Source organism: Lactuca virosa, chromosome 2 (assembly GCF_052849685.1).
Source record: "Lactuca virosa cultivar CGN04683 chromosome 2, Lactuca_virosa_CGN04683_v6, whole genome shotgun sequence".
Lineage (NCBI taxonomy): Eukaryota > Viridiplantae > Streptophyta > Magnoliopsida > Asterales > Asteraceae > Lactuca > Lactuca virosa.
Genome location: NC_136427.1, coordinates 73,744,382 through 73,757,167, shown reverse-complemented (window position 1 = coordinate 73,757,167; position 12,786 = coordinate 73,744,382).

Below are 12,786 nucleotides of genomic sequence, written 5' to 3'. Positions count from 1 at the left end.
TATTTGATGGGTTTAGTTACAAATTAAGTAACTGAGTATCGTTCAATATTCATTTTTTGGTGGGCTTTTTTCTCCTCCTCTTTGTTGTCTTCAAGGGGTGCCATGGGGTACTCAACTTCCTTTTTAATAAAATAACTCTCATTTCAATGTAGAAAGAGGTGGATCGGATTGGGAACCTCTCCCTCATTTGGAATAATTTGTCAAACTCATCTAATTCACATAATTTTAGGGATATCTCGTGAAAGAACCTAATGTTTTGATATATTTTTTTATAAATCGTATTCAATCTTATATGAACATTTCCCTTATTTAAAGCAAAATTGTGCCAATTTGTTGTTGATTAGAACATGAACGGAGAAAGAAGTTGTGACTATGTGAACTTATTTGTAATCAAGGTTTTATTTAACTTTGTCTGTTTTTTTTAAACGGCAAACTATCATACTCCTAATCTAATCCTAAATACCATTTATGTCTCCTAGTGAGACTTGAACCCATGACCTCTGTTGATATGGGCGTGAGTTGTCCTTTACACCTCTGATTTATTAAACCTAAAATTACAAAATATTAATAAGCTAAAACAAAAGAAATTGTGTGGTATATATAAAAGATTTGCAAGCTTGACATTGACCCTATCGATCTAATCATGTTATGATTGAGGTCATTTCTTGGAGGGTCGTAGAGTGACAGGAACCAACGATTAGGCTCACATTTCTAAATTTGTTATTAAGAACGAGATACAACATGATTCAATTTGGCTTTTAGTAAGGTATCTTTTTATAGAAGAGAGAATTTACTCATAACAATAAAAAAAATATCAAATATCCTTTTTTTTTTTTTTTCCTACTCATCTTGCTATTCACTAGATCAATGCAAGTGGCAAAATCAAGAAAGAAGATTAAAAAAATAATAATAGATTCAACGTGTTATTATTTTATATGAGTTATTTTATATGAGTAGGAAGATGTATAAAAACATAATAATATTTAATTTCCTTAACAATAAACATCATTTTCAATGAGTTTTTAACTTCTATATGCCTAAAGCCATTTATTAATAACATTACAAGCCACACAAGTTGTGTTGTCCGAGATTAGGCCACATGTGTTTGCAGGAGTGATTTGGTTATGATCTCATAGAAATGACGTCATGTTAATATGAGCTCTTCCTTGTACTTTCACTACAAAGAAAAAGCCCAAATAACTATGAAAATTTGCTAAGAAAGTAGAATCCATTGCTATTCTGCTAGAAAACTTGCTACAAAATACCATATCATAACTGATATTTGAATAGTTATGAAAGTATGTGATCCGACATTTGTCCGTTTTGGATTATAACAAAGATGTTGCTAGGCAGAAAGAATGGATAAGGTTTGCATTACTTACAGTAAGTCTTGTAATTAGTTTTTATTTACTGGACCATTGAGTTATTTTAGGAAGTTATTGAGTTATTTTAGGATGTTTTTATGTTTAGCACGACACTATAAATATGGTGCTCCATTCCTTATTTTTTTTTTTCATGCATTCAATAAATTTGGTCTTTGACTATCTTCTCGTACACATGTTGATTTCAAACCATTCTCCTAAGGCTTGGTATCAATGTCCTCGATTCCGATTTCAAGATGTTGAATGTAACACACATACTTTTGAAACCTTTAAAATACTATGGTTGCGCTATTATCATGACAATAACACATGATCAAAATATGGTTTTACAAAAACTTCCAAAAAAATAAAAATAAAATAATAAAATAAAATAAAATAATCAGAGTATAAACGTTTGGTGTTACAAAACTAATATCACAACCATAATATATGGGTAATATTTATACAACCCTGAGACTATGTTAAGTGTTCCATAAGCATTCACTAATAGTGTTGTTCTAGTCCTTAGCTTCCAAACCTAAGTACATAACACATTTAAAACAAAATAGTAAATCGATGGAAGAACCCACGCAGTCTCGCTAATGGGGTCAGTGAGTGCGATGACATCAGGACCTGTGACTTTGAAATAAGTGGATCGTCCTAGCATCCAAACATTCCCACCCGGAGCAGGACGTAACATGTGCATGGCCCGAAGGTTTTGCAGGGTCAGACGAAATGAGTCACACGAAAAGAAGGTATACTCCGGGGGAAACTGCTCCGAGACAGCACGAGCAATGACTGTGATCAGACCACCACAACAAATGGCACTGCCGCTGTTAGGTGTATAACTCTATGGAATCTCTTGATGATTAAATCACCAAGATGAGGGCGGTACGATCCAGTGATCATGCACCATAAAAGGAAAAACTTGGCTTTGTCGGCTTTGGTGGTCTCGACCTGTGAGTAAATAATATTGCAAATAATTTTTAACGCAATTTTTAGGACTGGGTGGACAATGCTGGTCTGAAGGGATTGGGACGCCTCGTAACGGTCCAATCCTATGATGGAATACCAAAAATCGCGCACATAGAAACTAACGATAGGCTGAGACAGGTTGGTAATGGGTGCATGGAAAAAGATACACAACTGGTCAACGTGGATGGAATGGGGAGTACTAAAACAGCGGAAGACGAAGTTCCCCTCTTGGTTAACTTCAGTCAGAGTTGCCAAGAACTCTCTGGTCAATAAGGAACAAGTGGGCTGCACTCAAAAGACGCTCCCAGCCAATATTGGCAAAAAGAGCACGAACACCATCATAAATATGGAGTTCCCGCATTAATGTGCGACTGGGGACCAGGCCTGCGGTAAAATCTCGTGTTTAAGGAGCTGCTGATAGCAGTCAAAAGCAGCTTGGGAGCCTAAATCTACAGTGATATTGTCCATCTGGACAATGAATGACTGGTCCTGAGTGTTAGCATTTCGGCGTGAACGGGTAGGTCTAGGAGGCATTTTCAGGTCAACAATTGGGACAAATAAGACACAATTTCCAGATAAATAATTATCAAGCAAAAATAAAGTTTTATAACTACTCCCAAAGCGGATACGCAAGCCCGCACATATATATAACAGGAACAAAAGAGCTTAGTTCCAGAACGAATATACCTGACTGCGTTGAGCAGCATTATATTTTTCACGTCTGAAAAATTTTTGAGTTTTGAAATTCCGTCTGGATGAACCTCTTCTGAACTGTGTCCGAAACAAACATTTCAAGTTTTTAGGACCTGCGGAGTTCTAACGGAGTGTAGATCTGAAAAAGAAACTCACAAAAATTCAAATTTCAAAATGAAGAAAATGAGATTTTTGGAGAATTTCAACCATGAAATCGTGATTTTGATACCGTAGGGATGTAGTAGAAGTAAAATAGAAGAGATTGATACCTCGTTTGCTTGATTTGGATGAAAAACGAAGGATTTATGTGAATTTTGGTGAAAAAACGGAAGAAAACTAGAACTAGAGAGAGAATTGCGAGTTGTGGGGTGCAACAAATGAAGGATGCGACTCAGATTTATAGCTGCAATGAAACTTGCGATCGTATGGGGACATGTTGCGATCGCATGTTTTTGAATTTTGTTGAAAATCGATGTTTTAAGCGTTGACGAACATCCACGTGGAGAAAACTAGAAACATGCGATCGCATGTTCTAAGGTTGCGATCGCAAGTTTTATAAAAATGACGTTTTTTTTGTGGTATAGGCCTCGAGGGTGTAACATTGTTCAAAAACCAAAAGATGCGATCGCATGGACTATACCTGCGATCACATAAACTCGAGTTTCGTCAAAAATCGGCTCAAAAATCCTCTATGTCCTCCTACGATAAAAAAAAAACAAAAGTTGCGATCGCAAGGACTATACCTGCGATCGCATGTCCCACAAAAGTTGATTTTTTTAAAAAACTTTGCAAATTATCGCTGTTCCTTTTTGTACGAAAAACACAATTCAATTAAAAGGAAACGACCTAAGTAACTTAAAACACGCAAAAATTGAAAATAAGTTGCAAAAACAAAAACCAAAAGCAAACACCCGTGTTGCCTCCTGGTAAGCTGCCCGTTTTTAATGTCGTTGGCTCGACGTTGTTACTAGATTTCCTCAATTGCGGTAAGTCGGGACCTCGACTACCTCCACTTCCTCATTTGTAACTTGAAACCCTTCGTAAAAAGGTTTGATACGATGACCATTAACTTTAAAAAATATTTCCTGTTTGTTTACTCTTGATTTCTATGGCACCATGATCAAACACGTTAGTAGCAACAAAAGGTCCCACCCAACGAGACCTTAATTTACCGGAAATAATTTTGAAACGAGAGTGATATAAGAGTACCTTTTGACCGGTAATGAATACCTTTGGCGAGATCATCTTGTCGTGAAAAGCTTTCGTCTTCTCCTTATAGATTACTTCGTTCTCGTAAGCATCGTTCCGGATTCCCTTTAAATCCTGGATGTCCAATTTCCTCTTCTTTCCAGCTTCATCCATGCTCAAATTCAAATTCTTGACAGCCCAATATGCTCGATACTCCAATTCAACCGGTAATCGACAAGGTTTGCCAAAAACAGTTCGATATGGTGACATACCGATAAAAGTCTTGTACGTTGTCCGGTGAGCCCATAATGCATCATCCAATCAAATGCTCCAATTTTTCTTGACAAGATGTTAAAGACCCAGTCATCTGGCACCTGTCACAAGTTTTGCAAAACAGAAAAGAGTCGCGAAAATATGAGGCCAATAAAGATCGTTGTCCAAAACCTTGTGTGCGGTTCATTGTGGACCATAATGCCCTCCACAAGCTTCTGAATGGCAGAAATTCAGAATTGAGTTGACTTCATCTTGGGGCACACATCTTCTAATAACTTGATCAACACAATGTTTCCACAAATATGGCTCGTCGCAGACATATCTTTTCGCCTCCTTCTTTATTTTATCTTTTTGGGCTCGGGTGAGATCTGAAGGATGTTCTCTGGAGACCAAGTAGTGTTGGGAAATTTAGGGTTTGTAGTGGAGATCTGGATACCGACTTGGATCGTGATATCACTTTCCGAACTGATATTTCTACCCTATGCCTGGGTTACAAGAAATTCAGCCTAGGATAATCCAAGTGGACACTTACGATTCTAGGCACATAAATCGTAAGCCAATATGCTAGAGGATTCTATGAAAGTATGATGAAACGAGAGCTTAAGATCGTGACCCTCTTCTGAAAAGAAGAGTCGTTTATATAATAAACGATATTAGGGTTTTATTAGGTTGGGCCGTCATTAGTTGCTTTGGAAGCAAGTAATGTTAATTAGGATTTAGTGAGGATTTAGGGTTACCAAAACTAACGAGTTTCGTTAGTTTTACCATAAACACCCTCAAGAAATTGAATTTACCATAAACACCCCAGCCAGGGGCTCTGCCCCTTGGACCCCGCTAAGGGCACTGCCCCTTTGGAAACCCCGGACCCGGGGGCGCTGCCCCCGGACCCCCGACTAGTCGTCGAACCGGCTTCTAATTCGATCTTATACATGTGTGCACGCACAACCCCCGTACATATATTAGAGTACAAACTATGAAGCCCCTTAGATCACATGTTAGTTCCAGTTACTTAAAATGACATGGTGACACTAAAATCACCAAACAAGTAGTTCACTATATCAGCAAACCATGGAGGATTCTGAACAGCAAACAGATGCTCGCCAGGGAAGATTTCGTGAATCGGTGTCGGGTCTTCAGGCAAGGCGAGTCGGCTCAGATGATCAGCTACCAAATTTTCTTTCCCGCTTTTGTCCTCGATCTATATATCAAATTCCTGTAGCAGAAAAATCCATCTGATCAACCCTGGCTTTGAGTCTTTTTTGGCAAGAAGGTACCGAATGGCTGCGTGATCAGAAAAGATTAACTTTCGTCCCCAATAAATATTGTTTGAATTTTTCCAAGGCAAAAACAATTGACAACAGCTATTTCTCCGTTGTGGAATAATTTGCTTGGGCATTGTCCAAAGTTTTTGATGCATAATATATAACATGAGGAACCCAGTCTTTTCTCTGTCCTAAAACAGCTCCAACAACGGTATTACTTGCATCACACATTATCTCGAATGGTAAACTCCAATCTGATGGGTGAATAATGGGGGCAGAAGTAAGAAGATTTTTTAGCACATCGAAAGCTTTCTTGCAATCTTCATTGAAGTCGAAGTCTGCATCTTTTTGCAGTAACTGGCACATGGGAACTGATATATTCGAAAAGTCTTTTATAAACCTCCTGTAAAAACCTGCATGACCAAGAAAAGAACGCACTTCCCAAACACTCCTCGGGTAGGGTAAGCTTTTTATAACATCTATTTTTGCTTTGTCGACTTCTAAACCTCTTTTTGAAACAAGAATAAATTACACGAATGGTCCCTATGGTTTAGGGTAATTTGTGCGTTTGGTCCATAACTTATTTTTTTAACTCGGAAGGTCCCTATTGTTTGTTTTTGTTACGCGCTTGGTCCCTACTGTTTGTTTTTGTTACGCACTTGGTCCATACTGTTTGTTTTTGTTACGCATTTGGTCCCTGTCTTAACTAAAAAACATATTATTTAAATAGGGAAAAATGATGAGGTATTTAAGGTAAGGTGATGAGTGGGGTTGGAGGTGTGTTTATTTAAATAAATTAAAAAAATCAAGGGCAAAATAATATTTTTAGGTAAGACATGGATGAAATGCATAACAAAAACAAACTGTAGGGACCTTTCGAGTTAAAAAAATAAATTAGGGACCAAACACGCAAATTATCCTAAACCATAAGGATCATTCGTGTAATTTACTCTTTTTTTGGTATAATTGATAATATGTGAGTATGTGGGTTGATGAAGGGAATCTAAGAATAGATGATAGAGTTGCGGCGTCTGATTGTTAAATAAGGGTAATAATTGTTAAATCTACCATTCTAATAAAACAATCCTAACTTCCTCGTGTAGCTTTCAACAACAATCATCCTTCAATGTTAAATTCCTAATTTGCCCCTCCTTCATATAATATGCCGATTAAATTTACATGTGCTGCTCATGTGACATTGTGACTAATATCCTATTTTATATGATTTTAAAAAACTTACCATATTCACTCTAATAAAGTCTCTCTATAATAATCAACCCCCTTAAAATCCTTTAAAATAAGGAAGTGATAATCCTGTAAATAAGGAACTTTATTACTCATTATCATTTACTTTTACCTGTTATTTCTTAAATTTACATATATGCTCCCTATTTCTTTTAATAAGTTTCATAAATGGTCCCTATTCATTAAATAAACAAATTCATTTTCCTAAAATTTGTATAAAATTTCGAGGTTACAAAACAATTTACTCACTTGAATCAACTCCCTGAAAATCAGGAAGTGATAACATCTGATATCTTATTTTTTTAATTTAAATTACATTTGAGTTGATTTACTTCCCACTTTTCATCTTAATTAACTTCTATATAAGATTAAAAATGTTTTAACTATCAATTTACACGAACATTTGTCATTCTTCCTTTGCTGAAAACAAGAGCAAAGGTTCTCCAACATTGTCATCGGCCGAATATGTCTGCCAACTCTATTTACTTCTTACTTAAAACCTTTCTATGTTATCCCTTTTGCTCTATTTCTCAATCAAGAACAAAAAATTTACTTAAGCTACATTTCTGTGTTTTGTTTGAGAATATTTTGTTGTCTTGCAAAACATTTTCCAAATAAACATAAAGTAGAATCCACGTTAATGTATCTGTGTTTTGTTTTTTTTTTTTTTTGTTTTTTTTTTACAGTGACAATGTATGCCTAGAACATCAATTTCATAAATGAATTGGATAATATGAAAGATGATGACACATTAAAAGTCAGTATTATCCTTTTGTGGCAATCATTCTCGGATACAAACCCAAATATAGTAAAATCACTAGATATGATCTTGATAGATAGATGAGATGGTAAAATCCACTTTTATAATATTGTTTTAATAAGTTATATTTTGAATTCTAATTTAATTTTTTATTAAATTTAATTTTTTTAACTGAATAGGGTACAAAAATCCGAGCGAGCGTATATTCAACGGATTTTGATAGATTTCAATCAAAACTTAACGTATTTTTGATATTCAAACAAATATTAATATTCATTTTAAAGAATCAATAAAAAAAGTCTTTGTAAAATCATAAATGTTATTAATAAATTATTTATTTTATAAATATTTTTCTCGTGGTTTCCACGAGTTGTAACCTAGTGAGGATAATAAGGAGAAAAGAACGTATACATCTTGGTTAAAAACATAAGATGGTCTTTGGGCTTTTATTGATCATTTGTGTTTTCAAGTTCACACGGTAAAACTTTTAAGTTTTTATATCCATTAATATTAGAAATTACTTTTAATAATTTTTAAAATAGTTATATTTTGTCTCTTAAGTTTTAAAATATATTTGTCTTCACATCACGTTTTGTTTTGGAATTTTTTTAAAGATGATAAATTCTTTGAGATAGATAACTATGCCTACTGTGAGAAAAAAATGTTTATTAGGTAGGATCTTGTGATCTCGGTTCGATTTTATGATTGTGATTTTAGAAAGATAAAAAAGATCCTAAGTAAAATCTCGATCTTAATAACTTTGGGCCCAACAACAAAGAAATATGATGCACCAAATTTTAATCTTACCTCAACCCGATCGGAACCGAATCAACTCGGCTGTTAGGTCTATGTTATTAAATTTGATCGGGAAAAAAATTGGTGCCACTACTGTTACATATACGAGCATCTGCCCCTGATTGTACCTATGTTTTAATTCAAGATTGTTAGGTTATATAAGATTCATAGAAGAATATGGTAATATGGAAAACCAAAAAGTTAAGTGTGATGTCATAATATTTGTTTTACGTTATTACATTATTATTAGGAGTGATGTTTGTAGAAAAAAAAATAGTTGAGTAAATTACACGAATGACTAAACTGCAAATTTGGTCCTTATGGTTAGCAAAAAAATATGGATGGAGTCCAAAATCTTTTCAACTTGCACCGTTGGTCCAAAATCAAAAACATTTTGTGATTTTGGTCCCTAAAATAGTTGAAAAGATTGTTTTACCCTTTTAATTTCTTTTTTTCCCATTTTTTATTCTTTTTTATTCTTTTTAGTTTGAAATTTAATAATAATAAAAAAAAGCATTAGACACCCCACCTACCCCTTCATCCATCGGACCCCTCTCTTTCTTTCTTTCTTTCTTTCTTTCTCTCTCTCTCTCTCTCTCTCTCTCTCTCTCTCTCTCTCTCTCTTTCTCTCTCATCGTGTTCTTGCTTTCATCCCAAATTCATCCTATGTTCCTCAAATCAAAGAAACCTCACACCTTCTATGATTACTATGACCTAACACATCAAATCCTTTATCCCTTTACCTTCATTCCAACAAATCCATCTAAACATAAATGATTAAAGAGAAGGGGATAATTGATTAAAATCAAGATTGGTGCTTTGTAATTGGGTTCCATCTTCCCTACATCACCATCGAGTTTACACTAGACCTAAGCTACTAGATCTACACATCAACCATCTTCATCACTACTCACTGATATCCCCATATCACCATCTTAACCCTCTATCATCTCAATACCTAACTGCAAATGGTGTGACGGAGGAATCTATCCAAGAAGAATACTCTCCCCAGTTGTGTGAGATGAGATACCGAAACAAGTCTATGCCCATCCTCTTATATTGGATCGATACCGAGGAAGGACGGCTACAGAAGGGTTCTCGAACCTCGGTTATTCCCGATGCGATACAATTTTTGCAATATGAGGATCGATGCATTTGATTCAAATCCCTTTGTTCATCCTTGACATGTTATTAGGGCTCCAGTTTGTTCAACACAAACTTGAAAAATGGATGAACAACCCAGAAAATCTATTACTAATTATTGGAGGCAACATCTAATATCTTTGAAACTCATATTTGAAGGATGAAGACTAAATGTGAAAAACATCTCCTTCTTCAGATTAAAAACCCATCTCATTCCAGGTTTTCTGTTCAACTGGGTTTTTTGTTCATATATGTGAATGAGTTTTAATTTGCAGAAGAGTGATGAAGAAGAAGATGGGAAAAGGAGTCAAAAAGAGAGGGAGGGAGAAGGTGGGGTACTGTGGAGAGGGGCGGGTGAAATTTCATTTTCTATTTTTTTATAATTAATTAAATATTAAAATAAATAAAAAAAAATGTAAAAATGAATGATAAGGGTAAAGTAGTCTTTTCAAATCCATCATAGACCAAATCCACGGAAACTTTTACCAAATCCACGGAAACTTTTTGATTTTGGACCTTCCATACAAGTCGGAAACTTTTTGGACCTTATCCACATTTTTTGCAAAACCACGAAGACCAATTTTGTAGTTTAGTCTTACACGAATGGTCCCTATGGTTTAGGGTAATTTGCACGTTTGGTCCCTGAATTATTTTTATCTCGGAAGGTCCCTACTGTTTGTTTTTGTTGCTTGTTTGGTCTCTGTCTTACCTAAAAAGACTATTTTGCCCTTAATTTTTTAGTTTAGAGTAAATTATAGAAATGGTCCTTGTGGTTTGGTCGAATTCTCAGTTTTGGTCCCTAAGTTTAAAATTTGATAGGTTACATCATTGTGGTTTGTGAAAATTGCATTGTTTGTCCTTGGTCCATATAAAAAGACCAAATTACCCTTTCTTTCTTTCTTTTTCTTTTAACAATTATATATATATATATATATATATATATATATATATATATATATATATATATATATATATATATTCTTGTTTTTTTATCTTTATTTTAATGAAATTATAATTGATTATTTATAAAATTATTTTTATTTTTTAAATCAGTTACCTAAATTATATAAAACCATATTATTATTATTATTATTATTATTATTATTATGATTTATTTATTTATTGCTTTATTTACTTATCTTTGTTTATATGGTTTAAAAATCTTTTCATATTTTTGACGTTTTATTTAAATATATTTTTAAATGTTTTTTACGCTTTGTTCGTCCAATATAATAATTTTTTTTACATCATTGACTTATATATATGGCTGTAAACGAACTGAACATTCGGTGAACCGTTGGTAAACTGTTCGGCGGAAGTTCGTTTATGTGTGTTTATTTAATAAATGAACGAACATGAACAAAAACTATCGTTCGTTTAGTTAAAATAAAGATCATGAACAATTGTCTCGTTCGTTTATTTATGTTCGTGAACGTTTGTTTATGATGTTCGTTTGCGTTCGTTCGTTTAATTTATTTATATTCATTTATGTTCAATTTTTTTTTATTATATTACCATATTATATGTTCATTTATATTCATATATGTTCAATTATGTTTGTTTATCTTTGTTCGTTTATGTCGATATTATATCTTCGTTTTTGTTCATATTCATTTATGTTTAATTTTTTTAATTATATTACGGTATTATATTAAACGAACATAAACAAACAAAGATAAAAAACACAATTGAACATATATGAACATCAACAAACATATAATATGGTAACATAATAAAAAAAATTGAACATAAATGAATATAAATAAATTAAACGAACGAACATAAATGAACGTAAACGAAGATCATAAACGAACGTTGATGAACACATATGAACGAATGAGATCACTTTTCATGTTCGTTCGTTTAACTAAACGAACGATAATTTTTGTTCATGTTCGTTCATTTATTAAATAAACAAACATAAACGAATTTCTCGTCGAACAGTTTACGAACGGTTATCTGAACATTCAGTTAGTTTACAACCATACATATAACTGAATGATGTAATAAAAAAACACATAAAAAACAACATTAAATAATTATATTCGACGAACAAAACGTCAAATAAAAAAACATTAAAAAATATATTTAACTAAAACGTCGAAAATATTAAAAAAAAATTTAAACCACAAAAACAAAGATAAATAAATAAAGCAATAAATAAATAATAATAATAATATGATTTTATATAATTTAGATAATTGATTTAAAAAATAAAAACAATTTTATAAATAATCTATATTAATTTTATTAAAATAAAGATAAAAAACACTTATATATATATATATATATATATATATATATATATATATATATATATAATAAATTGTTAAAAGAAAAAGATAAAAGAAAGAAAGGGTAATTTGGTTTTTTTATATGGACCAAGGACCAACAGTGCAATTTTTACAAACCACAGGGATATAACCTATCAATTTTTAAACTTAAGGACCAAAACTGAGAATTCAACCAAACCACAGAGACCAAATCTGTAATTTACTCTAAAGACTATTTTAAATAAAGAGTAATTATACCCTTATCTTACTAAAAAGACTATTTTAAATAAAGAGTAAATTATACGAATGGTCATTATGGTTTGGGGTAATTTAAAAGTTTGGTTCCTAACTTATTTTTTTTAACTCGGAAGGTTTCTACTGTTTGTTTTTGTTACGCGCTTGGTCCCTGTTTTACTTAAAAGGACCATTATGCCATTATTTAAATAAATTAAAATAGTCCTTTTTAGGTAAGATAAGGTGAGGTGAGGTTAGGTGTGTGTTTATTTAAATAAATTAAGAAATTAAGGGCAAAATAGTCTTTTTAGGTAAGACAAGGACCAAACGCGCAACAAAAACAAACAGTAGAGACTTTCCGAGTTAAAAAATTAAGTTAAGAACCAAACGTGCAAATTACCTTAAACCATAGTGACCATTCGTGTAATTTACTCAAAACCATATAAAATAGCAGGGGAAAAGTTACAAAAATATCAAAAAGAATATTAAAAAAGAATAAGTGAAAACAATATAAAAACAAAAAGTTTTAAAAAAATATAAAATTTTAAAACCAACACTTATTTAGTAAATACTTTTGAAACTAC